The sequence below is a fragment of the Candoia aspera genome, chromosome 1 (assembly GCF_035149785.1).
Source record: "Candoia aspera isolate rCanAsp1 chromosome 1, rCanAsp1.hap2, whole genome shotgun sequence".
Lineage (NCBI taxonomy): Eukaryota > Metazoa > Chordata > Lepidosauria > Squamata > Boidae > Candoia > Candoia aspera.
The window spans coordinates 49337450-49363094 of record NC_086153.1 but is presented as its reverse complement, the minus strand read 5'-3'; the positions used below and the strand labels follow the sequence as shown (position 1 = coordinate 49363094).

Here is a 25645-nt window from a genome sequence, read left to right as displayed (position 1 = left end):
ACTTTTTCCAAACTTTACATGACATCCAGCCCAGTTTCGGAGCAGTCATTTTCCTACTCAAAGCTGGTTCAAGGTTTCTTGCTGACCAAGACAAAGCAGCAGAGGGCACTGTAGACGAGCTTGACTTCAAAGAGTGCTGGGAGCCAACCACAGCCAGTCTGTTTGCTGAGCTTGTCACCAGGAGCACAGAGTTCCCTTGGTCCACAGACTATTCACAGTTCAGTATGCAATAGGCTCCTATGACTCTGAAGCACACCTACCCGAAAGGCTGCGCTTTCCGTTATAAACCTGCCTGGGCTTTCAGGCCTGTAGAAGAGACTGTTTTCCTGGAGTTGCGTGGAAGGGGAATGCCAGAGAAGGCTTTTTTGGTGACCACTCTCAGGTTTTGTCGCTAACTGCCAAGGCAGAGTAGTTGAGTTCCCTCTCTGTTATCCTTCTGCAAGCAGGCAATAAAATAAAATTAATTTAATTTAAAAATCAGGTAGGCCTTTGGGAGATAAGCTGGACTGACTGTTAATGTCAGGTTTAATTTATTGGGTATGGTTGGTTTTACTGATAGGTTTAACTGTATTTTTACGTACAAAGATTTTGTCCTTGTGGAAAGGGTGTAATCAAAATTCCTATACTGATGCTTCTATAAGGATTTTTACAATACTTTGCTATATCCTTTGATTTGCAAAATCCCTGATTGCTCAGATCTTTTTGTTAGCTATTTGTTTTTGGACCTATATTTTTATTGGAAATTGTAATATTTTTTGGTCGTCTTGTCCATCATTCTCTTTTAGGAAAGAATGAGATGGAATTAAATAGAATAACAATTGATATGCTTGTTAAGGGTTATGTCACCTAATTTTATCGGAATTTTATTAGTATTGTTTTTATTGTCCATTGAGGATATGAAGTTGACTATTAGTGAGTGGCTGTAGTACAACTGAATTGCATTTTTATATCTATTGGTATCTTTTTATTTTTAACCCCTTCCATGTGCAGTCCCCTATTACTCCAGTCTGCTCCAGAGGATAGAAGCAGTATTTGGGATAGCATAGCTGTGACTCGGGGAAAAGGGAAGGACTTGTAATTGTTATGAACATTTGCAAAAATCAAAACAAAAGAAAACCCTTCCTTCCTGTTCTGTTCAAAGAAATCTTGTCTGGAGTAAAAAGTCTATAAACAACTGGATACAATTAAAAATAATCTACTTGGTAATTTTGATTTGATTTGCAGGGAAATAAAATAAAACCAAATATTCTTACTTATGCTTTTGCTACCTACATGATCTAGTTATATGGCCTACCATGTTACATGGCCTACCATGACTAGAGGCTTAGCATAGTATGTCCATCCCATACTCTCTGATCAATGCTATTTCATGGATGGGAAACTTCCACTGGGAAAATACATGTTCTGTTCTGTGATTCTTTAATTAGCTAGAGAGAAATCCACAGCAACTGGTGTGTATATTTAAATAGTTCTCACCCATTTAGCATAACTGTATTTATCCTTAGAATTTCAGCCCATATTTTTATTTATTTATTTTCTGTCCTGCCTTTATTATTTTTATAAATAACTCAAGACGGTGAACATACCTATTACCCCTTCCTCCCCTATTTTCCCCACAACAACAAGCCTGTGATGTCCTAACTGCCAGGAAACATGCTGAGACAAGGAACTGGTCTCTAATGTTTTATTGCTTGTACATAACAGGAATCCTAACAAACTGAAGAAGCGTGGGAAAACCCCAGCCATATAAACCCCAAAGGTTAAGGCGGTTCCGATCTGTGTCTCTTTGAATGGCTACCTAATTCCTCAGTGCTACGCATGCGCTTAACAGTCTGGATGGGAGCCCCCTGCTCGCCATCCTTACTCATGACATGTGAGGTGGGTTGGGCTGAGAGAGAGAGTGACTAGCCCAAGGTCACCCAGCCGGCTTTCATGCCTAAGGCAGGACTAGAACTCCCAGACTTCTGGTTTCCAGCCTGTTGCCTTAACCATTAGACCAAACTGGCTCTCTAACATAACTGATTACATAATATATATAATGTATTATTTAATATTAATATAATTTTAATATTAATAATATATATAGATATTATAATATTAATATATATAATATATGATAACATAACTGGTAGTTTTGCATGTAGCTTTGCTTCTGATGATTTTTTATTTGTTTTCTCTTTAGTGCCATCTAAACACTGATTAACATACTGCCTTTCCCACTGAAATGTGAACAATATAAAGCAGAATGCTAAATTATTTTAATTATTTTCTGAAACCAAATAATAAACAATTACCAGTATACATCTTAATCATAATTTGTTTGGTGGGATAGGAACACATGCTCTGAGCTGCTCCATATTTTCTTCCCTGCAGAAATTTAGTTGTTCAGAGTTTGCATCACAAATGGCTTATAAACGAGCTTTTGAATCATGAGCAATGTTTTTCTGGTACAGTTAACTTATTTCTGTCTCCTTAAACTAGTTTGTCTTTATGCTTTGAATGCTACAGTAATTTCTTTAATCAAATTGATGGAAGTCCCTTTCCCAGCCCACACTGAAACCAATTTATTGGTCATGATACACCAGCTATGTTACTAACAGACGTAACGAACTGTCAGGCAATATCGCAGTGAAGCTAATTTGAAGTCATTAGGTGTGCAGCGTTCAGGCAACAATTTGTTACAGTGGTTAGGAACACAGCTGACATTTCTGAATGGCTTTGTTCAGAGTAGGTCTAGATGAGCCCAAGCAAATTGTAAACTAATTTAAACATCACTCTGTATTATACTAGCTACTTTGTCTTACACTGGTTGCTAATAAAGCACCCCAGATTAAGTCAAAGCTAGTTAAATAGGTGAGTTTGTGTTTCAACTCTAGACAATGCCTATGTCAGTTTTACCGATATGTAGGCATTCTCCCTAGAGGCCAGTCAATAATGCACTATGGGGATTGGAAAATATATTTATCAGTTTGATTTGTATTATGAATACAATACAGGGCTGAGATTTGCTTATAGGCATAGAAGATGACTGAAAGAGAGAACAATAGCTTATCCTTATGGTTAGCAGTGACCTATTGGGTGGTTTAGACATTCTCAATTACAGATTGGGAATCAGAAACAGTTGTGAGCTATTGAGGAATATTTAAACAGCAGGTCAGCTTCAGAGGTAATTCAAGAGCTGACTTATGATGCCCATTTGCTGGAAATTAAAAAACAAAATGAAAAGCTGGCTGGATCTTTTTTCAATAAAAAAGAACAAAAGAATTCAACTATTTTTCTATATATACATGGATGCCTATATGAAAGACATTTATTTCTACAAAATATTTCTCAGTCAGATTCTTTAAAAAACACCCTCTTTCATAATTTACTTAGAAATTGATACAGTATCCCACATTTTAAGTAGCTACAATGTTTTGCGACATAGTAAAAAGTATACAGTTAGATTATTATGTGCACCTAGTGTGTGTATGCTACAAATGCACACTCTGCACACACCAGTACACTTATGCTATTGATAGAACATTGTTCATTTTTATGGTAAAAGTGGATCTATTCAGTTCTATATATAATGATTTAGAAAAATCGAGTTCACAGAGCTTATTTGTAAGTAAGAGATTAGAGGATCAGAACTAAAGGTATTTTATAGCGTATCATTTGTAATTAATTTTATCTAAAGGATTTTGACTTTAAAATTCTGAACTTAGGAAAAATATCTGTATCATATACAAACTTCACCTACTTTACAACTTTGGAAGATATTCCTGAAAATTTCGAATGATTGTTTCTAGTTTATTGTTTGATCTTATTAAATATGTGTGCGTGCCATAAATTCCATTAATAGTTTCAGGCTGCTGTAGCTTGCATGTACAATAAGCTTTTAGTTCTTCTGCAGAAAAATGTAACATTTATATATGAATTGATAGGCTTTATCAGTAACTAGAATTAGCTTACTTGCATTAATATATCAAAGAAATGAAAAGAGTGGTTGCTGTGAAACATGACTGTGTCTTATTTGCAGAAGAAAATGATCAGGAAATTCTTGACTTTAGAGGAGAGTAAAGGCACAAGAACAGATGATGGTGCCCTAATAGCCCTTTTTAAGAATGACAGGGCCCTACCATTAGCATCCTTTTATATCCTTGGAAATTGCTCTTGCCTCGCTTTTCTGGTTCCTATCTGCCTGGCTCTTTTTTATTTCTCTTTCAATTTCATCCGCGCTCGGATAAGCGCATGCTAACACAATATGATTGAGTTGTAAAATGGAACGCTGTCGCCTCTAATCTCTTTTATGTAGATATGGAGGTTCTTCTGAACTCCACTTCATTCTTTCTCCATTGTTGGCCTTTATAGAATGGGATGCAAAGTAATGGAAACTCACACTGTCAAATATTAGAGCTAGGTGTCACAGAGGGTGATAAGAAGATTATCAGCCCAGCAGTCAGATCTATTGTTGCCCTTTGTGTCAGATTAAAATATGTTTATGTACTGTAACTTGGTTAGTAAAATACAACAGGTATTTAGGAAAGCACTAAGGCCACTTTCTTTCTAGTGAGATAACTCCTACATTAGCTGACCTACAAAACTTGTGTTAGTTTTACAGAATCTAACTTGGATACAGAAAGCGTTTGGTGATTTTATTGTGCATTGTGTTTACAGGAGAGTCAGTTGCTTTTGGACATCTTTAAAGATGAAAGGGGTTTTTTTTAAATTCATTAGATGAGATTTTGCTGATGTCTGACCACATTTTCAAAGTCACTTAGGCAGTGTTTCTGTAATGCAACTGTCTCATTGGCATTCTGCAAAAATGTGCGTTGCTCTCCTTTTACTAAATGGAGGCAGGAAATATTAAGCTCTTTAAATGTGTATAACAGGAAGTTTAAGAGACAAAATGTTCCCTGTCAATTTGCAGGCACAAAGCTCATCAGCCTAGACCAAAGACTTTGTAAGTCCTTATACTTAAAATTAGTTTTAATTAATATAAACACATTAAATGCAGATTATTCTTCTTTCCCCCAAGCATTCAGAACCAAGCATGTTATTTTAGGAATGATACAAGGCCTTCCTGAACAGGTTTAATAATGCACTATGGGAGAGATAAATCATTCCAATACAAGATAATATATGTGGCTCCGGGTTGAACTGTGGAGTCCTTGGTGCTCTCTAAGCTTTGTTGTTTGCTTGCAGACGTCTCATTACCCAACTAGGTAACATCATCAGTGCCTAGTGTATGGGGGGTTTGCTCCCTATTTATATGCAGTAGCTTGCCCTGCCAGTGTTGCTGGGGATGTGATTTTTTCCTTTATAGTTCCTTGATTAGGGTATTGTTTTCTGCTTGAATGTTTTTCTGGTGTTAATTCCTGCTTATCTGGGTGTAGGCTGCTGGAGAGGATGTGTTCTGGTGTTTTTGTTTCCTTCTTAGCCATCAATAGATACATAAACCACATTTACACACCATTCAAAAGACACAGTAAAGAAGCTAAGCAGGGATTAACACCAGACAAACAGTCAAGCAGAAAACAATACCCTAATCAAGGAACTACCAAGGACAAAACCACATCCCCACCAACACTGGCAGGGCAAGCTACTTGTATATAAACAGGGAGCAAACCCCCCACACACTAGGCACTGATGATTTTACCTAGTTCGGTAATGAAACGTCTGTGTCATGAGTAAGGACAGTCTGCAAGAAAACAACCAAGCTCAGATTCTCCGGTTGTATCTCCATCAAGCACAAACTTGACTCAGTTAATTATTACAGCCCAGCATTTATTGAATCTAGAAAGAATTTCATCAAGCAGCACCTGGATATGGTCACGCAAGGCAGGCTTAAGTTTCCTGTACTGGAAAGGAATTTTAGCCACCAGTCAATATTTACTTAGATCTTCCAGATACAACCAGTTTTTAAAGGACCAGTTTTTAACTTAAATAAATAGACAGTATTCAGCAGTGTTACTTTACTTAATTTTTGCTAAGGAGAAAATACAGCAGTTTATAAAACAGTAATTGTCCTAACAGCCAGGAACCACGCTGAGACAAGGAATAGGTCTCTAGTGTTTTATTACTGCTACATAACAGAGAATCCTAACAAACTGAAGAAGCGTGGGAAAACCCAGACATATAAACCCCAAAGACTAAGGCGGGCCCGATCTGTGTCTCTTTGAATGGCCACCTAATTCCTCAGTACTACGCATGCGCTTTACAGCCTGGATGGGAGCCCCCTGCTCGCCATCCTCACTCATGACAGTAATGCTTAAATATATCTATTTTAAAATATGGAAGCATTCATATTTATAATCTTTAAATATAGTGTTTTCCTGTTGTATTACAGCTAGTAAATGGAGGGTAGCTTTAAACAATGTCCCCTGAATCTATCATACATGCAAATGTCTATTTTGATTAGCACAGAAATATAATTCTTGGGAAACTTCAGTTGGTTTAAGACAACAGCTAGATTTCTCATTAAAAGCAGGCCTTCAGAACACATTTTACTAACTGTAAATCAGATTTGATAAGTATGGTGAAATCTAAGATTATGTGAATTGAAGTCTACCAGTGCAATAGGCCTGGGTAAGGATGATTCTCAGGAGCAGCCTTTGCAGATAAGTGGCTGTTGAAAGGGGTGAGTGGGTGGGTGGATGGCTGGAGATTCCTTTCTCTTAGTTCTGCTAACCAAACTGGTTTTTGTCAGTGAAATTACCTAATCTCTTTTAATGATTTGTTATTTCTGATGTTTTTACAAAAGGAATGTCATTGAAAGATTGAATGTGTTCAAATTAAAGTGATCAAACACTTCAATATTTTTTTGTACAACCAAAATGGTGATCATGGATTGTTTGTTAAAAAAAAACAGAATCTTTTGGTTTGCTTTTCAGCGTTTCTATTGTCTTTTCATATGAATTCTCTTTTTCTAATTGTTTAACCGTATACATTGACATCTGTGATTTCCTTCTGTATTTCTCTCATTCTGACCCACCCACCCACACGCGCACACACACACACACACACACACACTGGTGATTATACTGCTCCCTCCCTCAGTGTTCCCCTTTATCTGCTTCAACCAATCTCCAAATGAATGCATGCCTATCATGGCCTGAGCTTTGACACTCTGGATATATTGATTAATAGTTGCCCTAAGCTCCTTTTAGCAAATCAAATTTTCACTTTTAGCAAGGATTTCGTCTCTGATTTATTCAGCAAAGTGAAATGTACTAAATTGACTTTGACATTCAGGGAAAATGGCTGAAAAACAAAGAAGAGAGAAAAGAGATATATAAATTGCATGGCAGCTGGAGACTTGAAGTGTAAAAGAGACACAGATTTATTTTTTAAAAAAAATCATTAGCTAATTTTGGTTTGTTATTTCTGATGTTTTTACAAAAGGAATGTCATTGAAAGATTGAATGTGTTCAAATTAAAGTGAACAAATGCTTCAATATTTTTTTGTACAACCAAAATGGTGATCGTGGATTGTTTGGAAAAACAAACAAACAGATTTTTTGGTTTGATTTTCAGCATTTCTATTCTCTTTTCATATTAATTCTCTTTTTCTAATTGTTAACTGTATACATTGACATCTGTGATTTCACAGATAGGTATATAAAACATAGGTATCTAAATAGAATGGAAATTGATTTCTGAAATTAGATGTATTGTAGAGATTCATTCATTTAATACTTGTGGCCAACAGTGAAAAATCTACATATTAAATTTTGAACAACTGTATTCTATCCTGATAGCAGTCATTCAGTCATATCAAAAATATTAATTGTAAATAAACCAGATGCCACCTAGGATAGGATAAAAACAAACCTGTGCTAGTTTTTTGTTTTTCCTTTAAAATGTGATTTTATATAGATGATAGATTTTGTTTTATGATACTATTAAATATTTAATGTTTTGGTTGGGTGGTTTTTGCTGTAATAGAGCTTGGCTTTGGTGGGATAAAAGTTAAATGACAAAATGTGGCTCGTTCATCTAGGTGATGTAAAGTTGATTATGGTACACTTGATCACTAGCAGCTCCTGGAAGACATCAGGTTTCAAATGATAATGAAGTATTGGGTGTTCTGTCCCATCTGAAATTGCCTATTCAAATTAATATGCTGTTCATCAACTTGATCTTCCAATCAAGTGATGAACATCAATTTGTGAACAAGCCAACTTTTATTTCTGATAAAATAAAAACCTTGTGCAGACATTTATAGAATATAAGGGTGATGGCCAGGTGGTGTGGGGCCTCAGAATCTCAACCTCAGTCTTTTTTTCAGATGCTTTGATATTGATCATTCCATGGTCTAAACAAGAATATACAACTATAAACATGTTTAGACCTTCCCCTGTTTTTGCATTAGCATGAGCAAGACTCTATAACACTTGATGTTTTCTGACTTTCAAGTTACTGTGTTTGAAGTGCACACAATGGGTACCAACCCAGTTTATATACACAAACACACTTTTTCAATGTCATGGGATAAGGGAAAAGAAAACCACTGGATTTTAGCTATCTTACTAGTGGTACCACATTTTTCTGGCATTTTTAAATTTTAAACCTCACAGGTTTATCTGTAAATCTTAAAGAAACATAGGGCAACAACTTTGTTACATTACTGGGATGTTAACCTGTAAGTGAACAGAGGATTTTCCTGGTGTTTAGTCTGAATGAGTTATATAAACACAAGCATAAATGACTAAAAATGGAACCAATATGCTATTAAGATTAATTTATCTGTATAAACTTAAAGCTGAACCATAAAGCTTATATTCTCCTCCTAGGGTGAAACTTCACCTGCCAATTTTATAAAAGAGTGGTCACAATCATTTGAAAGGGAAAAGTGGTGGAAGATTGCAGAGAGGATGGATAAGCTCCCCTCGTCCTCTTCATTGCTTTTCTCCTGAAAATCACATTCTTCTGTGGCTTTGTCACTTAATAAAGTTGAGGTGCATACTTCACATACAGATTTGCCCTCAGAATACAAATGTACTTCCATTCCAAAAGGATTTAACCTGTGCATTTTACCTTGCTAAAATTTTCAGAAGGGCCGAATTCTATATCAGCTAGATACCAGCTGATCAGCTAAATCATCCACGTATCTTAAAGTACCTTTAAATATTACTATAAACTGTATATTCACACTTGCCCGCATTCCCCCCCACCCCCGGTGAGTCAGTTTGGTGTAGTGGTTAAGGCATCAGGCTAGAAACTTGGAGACTGTGAGTTCTAGTCCCATATTAAGCATAAAGGCAGCTGGGTGATCTAGAGCCAGTCACTCTCTCTCAGCCCTAGGAAGAAGGCAATGGCAAATCACTTCCAAACTCTTGCCAAGAAAACTGCAGGGACTTGTCCAGGTAGTTGGCAGGAGTTGAGAGTGACTCGAAGACAGAAAGAAAGGAAACGAAAGGAAAGGAAAGGAAAGGAAAGGAAAGGAAAGGAAAGGAAAGGAAAGGAAAGGAAAGGAAAGGAAAGGAAAGGAAGATAACTTTTAACATGTACATATCCAGAACCCAACCGTACAATAAACATCTGAATATGGAGCTTTGCGAAAATCAGTAACGGTTCTAAAATTGTCAGCCCTTTAAGGTGGATCAGACTAGGAATTCAGTGTCATGTAGGTCAGTACTACTTTTATTGCAAGATATAGTAATAGATTCTTGCATGTCTGAATGATCCCCCCATCTTTGTGAGAAGTAGGGAGGGGCTTGTCTGAAATGTTTACTCAGTTATATTCCTGCTCTGGACTCAGCCCTCTTTTATCTGACCACTGGCTTGATAGCAGCATTTCCTCCAGTCCCTCAAAGCCATTCCATCGTCCCTCTACAGAAATGCTGAATAGAACTTGACCTAGTACCTAAGCAGTACTTAATGGTGTTGTCTAGTGCCTCATCCCTGGAGAAGATTTCTGCAGTTGGGTACCACGTATGACTGACGGTGGGATCACCTGGAGAAATGCATTATTGGCCATTTATCTTCATCCACAGGTAGATTAAATATGAGAGCACACTTTCCTTTAGGTAGGAGGGTGTCATATCATTCAAGGCTCTATACACCTGTCCATTAAGGTGATCAGCATGCTGGCAACATCATATGTATAAGTAGCTACACATGTTTGATTATTTATTACAATGTAAAGGCAAGAGGCTAAACAATGCAGATAATAATAGTGGATAGGTCTCATTATTAAGAGTCAAAGTGAATCTGATCATTCAAGTCTCATTTATTTATTTGTTTAAATATACCCCACTATATATTTTTTACAACTTAAGGTGGCTTAATGTGTGAACTGTAAAACACTCTCTCATTATCACACTGCTGTCATCAACATATTTACTGTCATCCAGGAGGCCTTGATGGTTTTCAAAGGCTCTGCCCCATTATAACAGATAATCAGATGTGACACCATTTGGCTAAAGTTGGGCTCTTGCCATTTGGCTTTGTTGCTGGTGTACCACCCTCTGTACCACCCTCTCTTCTGGATGGCACTATCCCTGCCTGATCTGCTAGACTCCATTAACAAGACTAGCAGTGGAATCCCCCAGGTTGTTAGTTCTTGTGGACTTTATCTTGCCCACAGGAGACATAGAGATCATGACTACTATGGCAAGCATGGGTCTGACCCAAGTTATCACATAATTTAACACATACTGGGAATCATACACTAGGTCTGTTTTTTGTCTGGGGGGCAGTTGTGATTTGATCTGGCAGCAGAGGACATTACTATCAATCCTTTGCCATAGTCACATCACTCTCTGATTACTTTTTGGGTTGTCTGAGCTACCCTTTCCTGCAGGAAGATAGGACCTCTTTAGAGCAGTCTGCCCCAGGTGACTAATGGTCCCAGAGGGGTTGCAGAGGGACCTTGGAATTTTACTGGTGGTCAGTTTGGCCACTGCCTTAGTTGTGGCTTGAAAAGGGCAAGTGACAGTGCTCTTGCATCAAATTGCTCCTGTACAGCCCCTTCTTTGTATTGATCCTGCAATATTACTTGGTTTTCTGAGGAGCTCCAAGAGATGAAATGTAAGAAGACTAGAGCGTTGTTGGAGAATGATGAAGAGTGAAACTGACCAAGCATGACTAAGAGCCCATATTCAGCATTATATTGCAGTGAACACAGTTATTTCTCAAATCTCATTATGTCTGCAGATAGCCGCCCATTGGCCTTGTTTAGGGTGACTCATTTCTTGTTTGGAACATAGTCCTGGACAGTCTCCAATCTTCCTTTTTTAGAGAAGGGTCAGGATGTTTTCCAGAGGGCCCTGAGGAAAATGGATAATCTGGACCCATTTCAGTTGGGTTTCAGACTGGGGTATAGTACTGATTGTGGTTTTTTATGAACTTTGGTGGAGCAAGTACAGGGAAGGTGCTATTGCCCTGATTCTCCTTGATCTCTTAGTGACTTGATGTTATTGGTCATGGATTTTGAACGACCTGTGGGGACTAGGGGTAGAGGGCACCATGTTGCAGTGGTTCTTCTCATTGCTCTGTAGGCAGTTGCAGGTGGATGGGGGGGCAGGGAGAGAGTGAGCCCAAGCCCTCTCACTGGTGGGGTGCCTCAAGCCTTGACATCCTCCTTGTGTTTAACATGTACATGAGGCCACTGAGTAAGCTAATCCATTAGTTTTGGGTCTATTATTGGTATACTGATGTTACCCAAGCGTATATCTTCATGTTGGGCCACCCAGATGATATTGTCAATATCTCGTCCCATTATCTGCTTAGGTCTGAATGGGGAGGAATAGATTCAGATTCAACCTTAGCAAGACTGGCTGTGGATATTTGCCTGTTCCCATCCTGGAAAGTGAACATCTTTAGTCTTGGATAGGATAGGACTTCCCCATCGGGACTGATGTGCAGCTTGGTGGGGTGGGGGTGGGGAGGTTCTGGACTCACAGCTCCTTTGGCTTTGCACAGATTAATCTGGTGTGCTGGTTACACCCATTCCTGCATCTAGAGGCCCTTCAGACTTATTCCCTACTCACCTCACATGTGAACTTTTGCAATGTGCTGTACATGGGGCTATCCTTGAAGACCACTCAGAAGCTACAACTGGTTCACAATGCAGCTGTGTGGAAAGTAAGGTAACACTGCTGCATTGTGAACTACACTGATTGCAGTTGGCTGCTGGGTCTAAGCCAACCCTTCATGGCAAAAGACCTGGTTATCTGAGTGATTCTCTATCTGTTAATTTCTGCCCATCCTGTACAATTGTTCAAAGTGGGCAAGTTACCTGGTGGGATCCTGGAAGCATGTTTTGTGCTTTCTGTGTTGCTCTGAAACAGGAGCTCACCAGAGATTTGTATAGCCCCCCCCTCGCCCCCCCCCCAGTTTAAAAAATCTCTGAGAACCTGAGTGTTTTCCCAGGGCTTGGGTTAGAGGAGTGGCAAGCTTCTTACAGGATTTTATGCATTAGTCTGAAAGTTTTCTGTTCTGGACATACATCTTTCTTTCTTTGTTCTATCGGTGTTCCTTTTTTCATGTTGTACACTGCCCAGAGTCTTTGTGGAGTTGGGCAACCTTCCAAATTAGGTAGGTAGGAAGGTAGGAGATAGATAGATTTTGGATACCAAGTCATATACACTTTATAGAGCAAAATGTTTTGTACCCTGAAAAAATCATTGGAAATGCCACACTACAGCAGTGATGTTCCATACATATACTTGCTAGGAATTAAAAGAGGGCCAGTGGGGCCTGCAGATGCATCAGGTATGCAAAAAAAAAAAAAAAGTATTGGGCCTCCAAAGGGTCAACCAGGTATAAAGATCATTGAGGCATTGCCTTCATTCCACCAGTACACTCTGGTAGGCTTGAATTTTTAGGCATCAGGAAGCTTCCTTCAGACTAACATACTATATGGCAGGAACAGGCAAGGCAACTTCTTGCCAGTCAAGTTTCTTCCCTTTAGTGTTTTTTCTTTCTTTCAGAAACATCCCTTGCAACCACAGGTATACATTCTCCTAGATTTTTCAGTTCTGGCTTACCATCTCCTCCTGCCAAAGGAGATCAGCTAAAACTTAGAGGTAAAGAAGAGGTATTGCTAAGACTACCTACATTATGAACACCATGCAGCCAGCCAGATAGCTTAGTCCTTATATATATTAAAGCTGGACAAGAAACCGTGGGTAAATAATGAATGAATGCTGTGGTTGATTAGTTTATCTGCACTGTTTTCAATGGAATGGGCATTTGATGCACATTTTTATCTATGCTTGGATAGCATCCTAATGCAATATGCACTGACAGTGCTGTAGTATGAAGACAAAGCAACTGGGTGGACACAGAGGATTTGCAGAGGAACGTTGTCTTCTTATGCCCTTCCATTCTTTCTCTGCTATCTACATTCTCTATACATTCCTTTCCACCAAACTTATTCAGAAAGCCATCTATAAAACTGTAGAATGCAGGATTGAAGGAACTGCTTTATATCAAATCAGACTATTTGTTATCTAGTTAGCCCATTATTATCTACAGTTTCTGACAACAATTCTCTTCAGTCTTCAGAAAAAGTATTTTCCATCACCTACTGCCTGATTCTTTTTAAATAGAAATGCCAAGGGTTGTATCCAGAACTTTCTGCTTGAAAAGAATGTGTCCTTTCCATTCACCTTTTCCTTAGTGTGCTTCTGTTGTCATAACGGTAAAGAGCATAATTAGGAAAAGCCCTGGTTGATATCTCAAGTCAACCATTAATTCAATGGATAAGTTAGATAATGTCCTACCTCTCAGCCTAAGGTCTTTCTTCCAGTATTGCTACAGCTGTTAATACATAATGCTAGTCTATCTCATGCAGCTATTATAAAATCTATTATAAAACATCACTTAGGGAACTCACAGGGAAAAATCATTATCTAAACATTACACATCATATGCCAAAAATAATCAACATTGAATATTCAACACAGAAAGTGAAAAATTCACTACCCCTTACCTTAGGCAACCACTATTTTGTGTAGTTACCTGTAAAATTTAACAGATCATATAGCACTCTAACAGAAGTGGATAGAGGGCAGGAGGTTAGTTTAATGGCACATGTTGATGCCATGAATCACAGCAGGCAGGAGGAGGGAGAGAAAAGGAGAAATATTTGCTTAGACTGGGTTTAGAGCACATAGGTATATACTTGCTTGACTAGGTCGGCAGAATTAAACTCTCTGTTTTTCAGCTCTAAGCTATGCCCAGTTAAATATTTTAAAGAGCTTCCACTTTCTTCTGTATACTCTGAACTTCGTAGATATTTAACCTAGATCGGAATAGGATTAATTACTTGAATTGCAAGTCCTCCACACACCCGTAACATGTTTCATGAAGGACTACTGCTACTAGATATGTTCTGACTTAGGGGTTGGTTCAGGGAAACTGAGCAAGAGAAGAAAGAATCTGGATGCTAAACGCAAGACGTGCTTCCTCTTCTTCATGGAAGACAGCCCCCTCCCCCTCTCCCCCAACTCTTTGTCTGCATCAATTTGCCAGTAAAAGAGAATTTGGAATTTTGCTTCTAGTCTTAATAAAAAGCACATTAACTTAAACTGTGCTCCTCCAAAGAATGAAAAGTTACAAGGACTTTTTTTTTTTCTTTTAGCATCTTTACATTTAAGAAATCTGGACAAATATTGTTATTGGATAAAATGATAAAAGTTAATGTCTAATTCCCTTGCTATTGATCTGGTATTTGATAAAAAATATCATTTGCCATTTATTGTCAAAAATAGTATCTACTGCTTTGCAGTTCTGCTGCTTAATCAGCCAAAATCAGTTGAATGTCTTTGTTAAAGGGGTCCCTTTTTTTCTTTTAGGAAGAGTAATTTCTTCATACAGAACCTGAGGTTTGCTAGATAAATCAATAAGCAAACAATCCTTACTTCAAGACACTTTCAAGAAAACGAAAAACAAATCCAACAAGTGAGAAGCAAATAAGATTTTAAGGAGGCAACATATTAAAGTGCCAAACAAATTTAAGGAAGAAAAACCAAGTACTTTGATTACTGTGATTGTTTAAACTCTAGTTTGTCATAATACCTGATAAAATTATTGAGCTTTATTTTCACCTAATGACTTGCATTTCTTTAATCAAGACATTAACATATGATTTGTTATTAACAGTAATCCAATCTTGGGGTTGATCCAACTAGTTTCCACTCTGCTTTTGGAACACTTCCACCAGCAGAGAAAAGACGACTGGCATTTCATTCTAGGCCTGCCAACGTTTCTCTCACAGGGGTCTTGTATTTTATATGAGTCTGATCAGCAGAAATTATAGCATTTTTCTGGTAACCATTTTCTGCTTAGCGAATGTAAGCACACTGATTTCAACTTCCATGGAAGTGCTAAAGCAGAGCTTTAGAATCTGATGCCTGAGAGCTGTATGCCCCCCCAAAAAAACATGAGACTCTCAGATTGTACTACCATACTTGCCTAACCCCACAGTAAAGGCGGACTGACAAAAAAATATATTACCAAATTATAAATGTTATAGTGACACAAGGGGAAAGTTATTACATACATGATTGGAATATTATCATATTAACGATATTTATTTTTAGTTTTTGTCTTCATCCCATTCACTACTTTTCTTTGGAATGGGGCCATCAGTATATGTAGAAAGTTGTGCATCCTATTCTAAAAGCCCAGGTGCCCAGCTGGGGAATAAGACTGACATCTCCAGTCTAGCCCAGCAAATAAATAAAAATAAAATATTGAAATATTTTAATAGTTTGACTCTAAGTACAAGCTGGAAGGTTGGGATTTGAAATCTTAAAATACAATATATCAAATATGCTTTTCAGGTACTTTGGGGCAAAACCTGGTTATTCTCCCAGGCGTTGGGGCAGAGGGCTGGCTGAGCCTCTGTTGGAGGACTTTGTTTGTTTCCCTTTGAGCTGCTTATGATTTATCTCTTCGTTTTTGTATCTTTTCCTTACTTTAATTGTAAGAGTCTTTGGGAGCCAGGCAGCTTATAAATTGTATAAAGAAATAAATATTAAGTTACTGCAACATTTTAGAATAATTATTTCTAATTACTAAGAACATTCAGTGTGGCCCACAGGTTGAAAAACATTCCCCATCCCTACCATAAAAGAGTCCTACCTACCACTTGTTTCTCCCCACCACATCTTACTATCAATTATAATTTGTTTTTATTTTACTATCTAGTGCTAATTATAGGAACTCTGTGCTAATAAACATGTCACATTTGTTTCTGACAGAGCATAATGCTGGTAGCATATACAAACCTACTACTCTTAAAATTTTATTCTTACAAGTTAGGGACAAAAACACTCTAAATCAGGGTTCCTCAACCTTGGCAACTCTAAGCTGTGCGGACTTCAACTCCCAGCTGGCTGGGGAATTCTGGGAGTTGAAGTCCGCATAGCTTAGAGTTGCCAAGGTTAAGGAACCCTGCTCTAATGAATGGAATCCTAAAAAGAGATATATTTTCTGGGATAATTTGTTCAATACGAGTTAGAACAACTAACAGCACAACTATATGTCATATTCTTAGTAGTAAAATGTAGATGATATTACAAATCAAGAAATGTTTGACTCTCCCACGACCCGGTGCACCATATTTATCATTCTTATCAAGAACAACCATATTCTAATTCAAAGATAGACAATCTGTTGGTGGCCAAGACTATATGCCAAGTGGAGGAGGGGGAGGTTTGGGAGGGTACAGGACAGTGATGCAAAATGGGTGAGGCACACTATACATACGGGCACAGCTGCAGTTCTCCAGACTTCTTAAAAACCTGGGCTTATACCTATTGAAAGATATACAGATTAAACAATAGCTTCCAGCAATTATATTCAGAGTGGGGTTTGCAGGCCACACAAAAAAGCTTGGGGCTGCAAGTTACAAACTTCTAGGTATTTTGAACCAGAAGTCCAAGCAGTCTCCAGGTGCATGTCCAGTGGAAAAGAATTATGTCTAACTGTGGCATTGATATAACTTATGCAAATGCATCCAAATAACTTATGCTTCAAAAGTAGTACTTCCTTTTTAAAAAAAAAATCCAAGAGAAATAGGAATATTTTTGTTATAGTCAGTATTATCCTTTGCACATTGATAGTTCCACATAAATTCTGTTAGTGACTTAAAACTCAGAAATCAATATATGGAGATTACCTTGTAAATATAATAGCTAGCATTGAATTGTATATCTGGATGAGGAAATGCCACCCCCCTATTCAACTTGTGCCTTTTGTTTTTACAGCTTCCCTTTAATTGGTAAACCTTGAGAACTTTTGTGAAACAAGTTCTTAGAAACATCTGTTACTCTTTCACAAACCAAGAGAAGAGAAGGAGACATGACTGATTATTTACGCATTCCTAAAAGAGACAGTATATACAACTCTCAATCACATCCCCAAAAGATACACAATTTCATAAGAATTAGAATTTCAGAAAATAATATTTTCATTTAGTGTCATTTCCCATCCATTTCATCCCAAATCAATTTATTTTCAACTAATTTATTCACAGGTCCCCATCCCAGTCCTGCGACAAAATCCCCTCTCCTCCAATTAATTACCCTAATTGATTAACCATCACTTCCTCCAATAAATTAAATTTAAAATAAATAGGCTGTGTGATTCCTTTTCAAAGGAGAGTCTTATTGTGAGGTGAGGAGAGCCATGGATGGTTGTGGTCTTATCTTGTTAAACTTTATTAATGCTAAGGCATGCTTGGCAGGTTACCTACAATTGAGTGCTTGTTATTATGCACTTTGAGGATGGTAGACTCAAATGATCCTGGGAGATGATAACCCATCACCGTTTGTTTCCAGGGATATTGTATGGGACATAGAGAAGCCATTTCTTTGTCTGTGGAATGCTGTTGGAAATGGAAATTAGCAGCATTTTGGATTAATAAAAGAAAAAAAAGGAAGAGGCTGTCACCATCCCTGGCCTTTTCTCATGTAATAAAAATTAGAATCCTCCTTAGTAGTTTATTTAGCTACATCCTGCTGCCAGTTATCCAACAAGCAAAAGGAAGGCATTTGCACTCACCGCTCTCTGGTTGTCTTGTCTTAATTTGTACATGGTGGAGAACTAGCCCAGGAAGGGTTGGTTTGCAATGATACACCATTGTGAGAACTGCTTTAGACACTTCGATTGGTTTGTTGTTTCGGGAGTTGGGTTTGGGTTCCATGTGGGCAATGTACTTTTGAGCCTCCTTTTGGAAAATTGACCCATCTGTGGTATGCTAAAAAAAAAAAGTAGATATTATTCTAGGATTACTATTGTCATTATGCAGAATTAGCTTCATTATAAACTAGATTGAAGAGACTATAGAAATTTCATTAGGGAAAAAAATGTAAAAGTGTTTTTATGATTTATCCCAAATAGGCTGTGACCTCAAATAGTTCCAATTCCAATGTCATTGCAGTGTCTTTCCAGAGTTTTTCATCCCATCTGAATTGTTTCATTATTTTCTTTTTTTATTTCTTAAAAATTAAAACTCATCTTTCCTCCAGGAGCTCAAGAGGGCATACGTATCGTTCTGTCTTCCACATTTTAACCCAACGATAAGAACCATGTAAGACAGACTAGGCTGCAAAATAATGACATCATGGATCTGAGACTCAATGGCGGGGAGTAGATTTGAATCTGCTCTAACACTTCAATCACTACACCGCACTGACTTTTCCTCCACCCTCCACACTTCTCATACCATTCACTGTTTATCAGATAAAAACAGAGATGTGCTTTTAACTGTGGAATTGGACCTAATTAATACTTGGATACTGGGAGACCTTCAAGAAATCTTGGGTTAATAAGCTAGCCTTGGACATTAATATATCCTAAAAGATGGCGTGGCCAAGCACTTCTGTATGGCTACATGGGTTCCAGGGAAACATTACCTTAACCTTTACAAGGAGTAGTTCTCAGCTGTTCACCACTTAGGGCTATTGTCTGCCTGATGCATACTGGATTCATGCAAAGGGAAGACTAAGAATGGTCTTTCCTTTGAACTAAAGCTACAGTAGCAGCAAAAAAGTATCCTACAATTAGTTCTATCAACCATTCAGCATTAAACTCAAGAGTATACGAAATGGTAGACAGTGAACAACATGGCACATTTACTTTCCTATATCAGTATATTTACAGGCACGTGCATGAAAAGCAAAATGCACCCCCGTCCTCTGCATACACATACGTACAAACTTAACCAAGGCCTGAGAATGAGAATTCTAGCAATTCCACTCACAGTGACAGTTTTTGAAAAGGCAAAATAAGGAACATGATTAACCAGGAACTGTTCTATCAAAAAAAACTGATTGCACCTAGGAAGCCTAGGTTTTGCTCTAAAATATAATTGACATTTAATTCTACTTATTAGGTTTCAGGTTTAAGAATAAGTTGTGCAATTTGCAGTTACTGCCTTTCCAAATATGATTCTTTTAATGCCTCTATACAGTATGGAGTGTCTGTTCTAGGGTAGATCTGTACTTGGCTTGTTATCATCTTATCAGCCTCTTTGCTTCCCTTTGTTTATTTGAGGAGACAGGAAGACTGTGTGAAGGCTGCTTAGTCAGGGATATCAGGGTTGTTGGCAGGGGAGTGATTGCCAGTTGAAAAACAAGGCATTATTGCTCATTTTTTCCCTCTTATTAGTTTGATTACATTTGCAAATCAAATCAATCCATCAGACATGATCAGGCCTCATCCGCATTTTAAAGAATAGTAATCTCTGTCTAATAAGATGCAAATGTGTCACATCAGTAAGTAACCAATAAATCATTGTCTTGTCTTTGGCAATCATTAAATATCAGAACCAACAGTCAATTTTTAGTATTTTCAATTTGCGATATGCCGCTGGAATATAAAGATAGATGGACGTAATTACACAAACCAAACACTATTTCAGTTCATTCCAGACAGCAAATTTAGTGGAAGGTATAACTGGCTTGTCATCACACTACATTATTTCTGGCGGTTCATGCAAAGTTCATAGACAAGCTTCAAATGGACACTGCTTTCTGTGTCTTTTTCTCTAACTTGTATGTGTGAGAGAGCACAAAAATTTACAAGCTCCTTTCCAGAAAATGACATTTTTGCATCAAGAAGTGAGATGTGAGTTTGATGGGTATGTCATTTCATGAAAATTGACCTATATGCTCATGAACACGTGTGTGTCCATTGTATGCATATACGCACACAGTCTTTTATGTTTTCCTTTGAAAAGAAAGGATAAAATGTTCTTTATCTATATCCTATTTATAAGAGAGTATGCTGTTTACTCACACTATGTGTATGAATAAAAAACTTGTGTCAGTTCTTCTGAAGCAAAATGATAGATGGTAATGTCAACTCTTTTGGTATATGTTTGCCAAGGAGTGATTTCATGTTGCCTTAAGTGTCCAGATAATTAAGGTTTTTAACTAATACATTTTCTCTTTTGCTCATGAGTTACTTAGTATATAGCTATTTATAAAGAAGATATAGCTATTTATAAAGAAGACAGGATAAAACTGTAGATGACTTAATAGTAATTGAAGCATTCCCTCCCCCCCAAGATATAGAAATTCAAATCGTTTCCCTTTTCTAATTGATTAGGGATTTGAGATAATTGATTGCCTCTTGTGCATCCTAAGAATTAATTAATAGCTCTTTTGTCTTACTTTGGGTCTGTGGCTTTCCATTAAATGGGGTATTTTACTCAGTGTTTACATTTACCTTAAGGTGGGAAGTTAAGTCTGTCCATATTTTTATTGGTTGCCATGTGAAGAGCATAGATATCTATTTTGTATGTATAGAAGTCAATATGTAATGTAATTCTCTTAACCCAAATAAGGTACAGAGTAGTTGTAATTATTGGGGTGGGAGAACCTTATAGAATTATGACCCAAGTGCAACATTTTAATGGCATGTAACCCAAAGAATTGCCTGAACTTTTAAGTTTTTATATATTCTCTGCTTGTACAGTTACTTTTTATATTATTTATGAGCAGAAAATGGGAGTTTGCATAATACAACATTTCTGACACAAACCAGATGATTGTAAAATTGAGTTAACAGTAAACTTGGGCAATTGCTAATACCTGAAAATCTCCCATATTAGCTTAATTCATACAGTATTTCTGAAGGAAATCTAGTGATGGCAAGGTTCTGGAAAATGAAATTCTTTTGTTCTCATGTATTTCAGAACAAATCCTCTTCAAATAACGATTTTCTGACTAGTAGCTTCTAAATCAGGTGAAACTGTCCTAACAGTCAGGAACCACGCTGAGACGAGGAATGGGTCTCTAGTGTTTATTACTGCTACGTTAGACAGAAAATCCTAACAAACTGAAGAAGCATGGGAAAACCCATACGGATAAATCCCAAGAGTCAAGGCAGGTCTGATCTGTGTCTCTTTGAATGGCTGCTCAACTCCTCAGTACTACGCATGCATTTTCCCCCCTGGATAGGGGCCCCTTCCTGCTCGCCATCAGTGCTCAGGACAGAAACCCTCCGAATATCATTGGACAATAGCTCCTTCCTTTCCTGATTCTTGGCCATGGTGGCTGGCAATAACGGAAGTTGCAGTCTAACATCTGGAGGGCAAAGGTTCTCAAGTCATAGTCTTTGTTTTCATATCTGCATTCCCTTAGTCGGGCCACTGGTTTATATAGCCCCATACTGTTCACTCTGACTGGTTGCGGTTCTTCGGAATCTCAAGCAGGCATCTTATCCTTCACCTGCAAACTGACCTTGGAGATGCCAGACACTGAACATACATCTTCTGCATGCAAAGCATGTACACTACCATTGAATTAGAGTCCCACTTCTGCTACACTATTGCAAGCCTTTCCTTACTCTTTTGTTCCAGTGGGTCTTCCCACCCACTTTCCTCCCTGCATGTACTTTGATCTGCTCTCTGTAATTGGTATCAACTTTTCTATCTGATCTACTCTTTGACGTATCCATTTTTAAAAACTTCCAGCCAGAATAATTCTTGAAAGAGTTTGTTCTAACAAGATTTTTTCATCTCTCCATCTAATCATGGAGCCCAGCGCCTAAATATCTCTCCCCAATAACACCATGAGGAACTAAACTGATGGGTGAAGGGGAAACCTGTAAAGTACAAATTCCAGCATTTTCCACTATTAACTATGTGGCTGGGGTTTGGGGCAGCTGTAATTCAGCAACATTTAGAAGGATATATATTGCTGTTCTCCCTCTCCTTCAGGCAAAGTATATATCCTATTGCCAAAGTATATCTCCTTGGCTTTAGCTTTTTAAAATAAAATATATTCTATTAGATTATGTTTCCTGTATCTTAACAAACAAGCTAAAGAAGACCCCTTACAGCAACCAAAACTAACAGCAGAAATTGAGTGCTTGCAGAACCAGAAACATGAAACACTTTCCTGTTCAGAGTTGTAATCACTTGTTAAAATTATAAGAACTTTTGACTTTGCGATTTGAAGCATGTTGTTATCAACACTTATTTGCGTACTTCAGTATATACTTTTTTGCACTCTTTTCCCAATCTTAGATTGGGACTGAATTGTTCTGTAAATAATTCAAAAATATGCATGTTCATAATAAGTTTATGAAGTATAAAGCAAAGTATAACTTTCCCTTGAATTTACAGGTAATTTTGCTACATTATGTTACCACCCTTATTTGGTATAGCTTAGTTAGGAAATAATCAAGCATCCTCAGAAAGCACCAGTTTTACATTCTGACTACACATTTATTTGCCTGACATGTTAACTTTCAAGTTTACCTGATCATATTTTCGAATTCCAAATATCACCTATCTCCACAAATATTGATTTCTCTCAATATAGTTGAGAATTAGGTTCTCTGTATATTTAGCACTATAAAGAACATATTGCATCGCAGCTGAGAATTCAAGCCTATGTGGAAACAGTCAGCCAGAGTATGAACAATTGGGAAACCATTACGTAACTAGAAAGTCAGTGCTTTGTAATGGATTCTCTTAAAAATCCATGCTTAGGATCATTCCTTGAGAGGGCGTCACACATCCCCAGCACAGATTATTAGTGAACTGAAACTAGGTTTTTATATATTTGACCTTCAGAAAAGTGTATGTTCATATTGATAAATCAATCCGAAGTTTGAATCCTCCACTTTAAAACTTTTCCAGCCATTGGTAAGACTTTCTGCAGTCATGCCATTCACTGTTCTCATCCCTTATTAAAAAAACAAAATACGTATGTGGTAGGTTACATGCTGGCAAAATACTGCAAAAATTCTCCCAGCAGCAGCCACAGTAAGAGTAATTTTGATCACAGCAGCCTTTTGATTTGATTTTCCAAATAAATTAAGTGTAAATTAGGTAAAAGGTTTCTATGGTAGGAGGCTTCACTTGTTCAAGAAGCCAAATCTCATTGAGTCCTTTCGCTAGTAGAATTGTCAGGAACATGGAATGTAGACTTTGCAGATATGAAAATGTGAACTGCTGAGCAATTGCAATTCATTCTTGGCATGGGGAAGTTTTCCCTGTTTTCCTGGCAAAGCAGTTGTACAAATGAAGTAGATTATGGAATAGTGTGAAGAATTACTTGTCAGTCACAGGCAGGATCATTTCTGCTTTCTAGCCATTTAGACAATATGAAAAACAACATCCATGTACATAAGAGTTTCTTTGCTACATTGATGTATAGGACACACTCCCATTTATTTAGTTAGTTCAATTTATATGGCTGCCCATCTGAAATTCATGACTCTGGGCAGCTAACAATATTTAAAACATGGCATAAAACATAAAAAAACAGGAAATAACAACACACCTATAAACAGTAGCTGGGGTAAAAACACACTTATCAATGACAAATCAACATAACCATTGTACAGGCTCAGCCACACCTCCTAACCCCCAGGCCTGGTGACACCAATTTGTATTAGTGTAGCTTCATTTTAATAGAAGGGCTACTAGTAGCATTTCTTCTGATCTTTGGGTGGATGGAAGAGATATCTATGTATGAATCTATTCATCCATTTGTTGGAAGAAATCCTTCAAGCTGTCCTGAAAAAATATGTTTATATCCTGTATTTCTGTTAATCAGGAAAGTAAGCTCGTGGCTAAATAGGAAATGAATGTAGTGCAACAAAATCTCTATATCACTCTGCATTTTCTTCTGGTCTTTTGAACCTTATATTACATTCTTGAATTCAGACTGTCAAGGCCTCTTGAACTTCTATTTTTATTTCCCAAGCTCTGTAAAAATGTAGTTGGAAAAAATGTATAAAATCATGTGGCTAGAAAGCTCAGAAACAGAACCTTATGTTCACCCTCTCTCTAACCAATTTACATACCACCACAGTGTGTTTAATTTGTTTTTTCATCAAATCAATAATGAACCTAATTGAAAAAATTGGCAGAAACACGTACATTTGAGTAATAATCTCATATTTCCAGGAATTCCGAAATATTGTCCAGCTATGCAAGGGGTATGTATGCTAACACTGCTCCTGTACAACTAATATGTACAGAATCAAGTGGTTCATGGGATCTTTAACACATTGATCACCATGCAGGATGAATTAATCACCTGGTCTTCAGAATAAAGATCCACATTTACATATCAATCAGTGTTGTATTTAATAGCTCACATTAGCACTAGGAAGTATACAAAAGTGTCCCCAATTTTTTTTCCTTAGCTCAATCACTGCACCATTCCTCAGCTTTCATTTCATATCCATCCTCTCTTCTGTGCTTATCTGCTTTATCACATAATGGGAGAATTGTATTTGCATAGTAACACAACCAAAATATGCAGTGCTTTCTTCCTAGCTGATTGTGGTTTAGCAGAAGATACCGCTGGAAAATTTGACACATTGCTGTGACCCAAAGCCTTGATTTTGTCAGGACGTAGTGAAAAGTAGGGCAATGTGAATCATTCTAACATGTATTTTAGCCCTTGCTTTTCAGAAATATCAACTCAACATTTTCTTCTGACATCTTTGGGGTAAGAACTTGTGATGAAGCTATGTTCTTGGGGAAGTCAAATTGGAACCATTCAGCCATTGTATAATGGAAAAAATTAAGTCTGTTTTTTTGTTGTTGTAGATCTGAAAACTTATAAATGATGGTTTATCATTATGCAAATATTTCTGAAATTTCAAAACAAAAATTAAAATAATAGGTTAAAAATCATTTTTATGAAGCTCTAATGTTTTCTCTTTCCTTTTCTTTTCCTAGAGCATACCATTATAATGACTTTATTACATTGGGTAATTACATATTTAAACATATAGGTATGGAATGAGCCATTACAGTCCACTGAGTAAATAATATGCATTTTAGAAGCTATTTATAAATATGTATTTATTTAACAGACCAGAACGGATTTTTTGAAGGTATTTTCATTCAACTGAGATAATATATAGCTTTTGTTGGGTCTTTAAAAAAAATTCTTCAGGAGATATTCCAATTACCCTGGCAAATAATATGCATTTTTAATGTTTAAAAATATATGGGATATAAATAAAAATTTAATTTAATCTGTTTCTTCAGGGAAGATCAGAATGACTCCAAAGATGTCAAATCTAGTCAGATATCACTGTTGCATTGCTTTTTGTCAGCTTTGTTGCAAACTTATTTTGAAGTGAGTCTTTTAAAAAATATATGTTCTCTCTGCCTTTCACATGCGCACAGACACACACACTTGCCAGTGAACAAATTTATGCACAG

The 25645-nt window shown here is 37.3% G+C and overlaps 1 protein-coding gene across 2 annotated transcripts in view; it reads left to right on the top strand.

The window, feature by feature from the left end:
* The window catches only part of ESRRG (estrogen related receptor gamma), a 193505-nt gene that overhangs the window by 132982 nt on the left and 34878 nt on the right, over positions 1-25645 (top strand). The gene's annotated exons all lie outside the window — the stretch shown is intronic.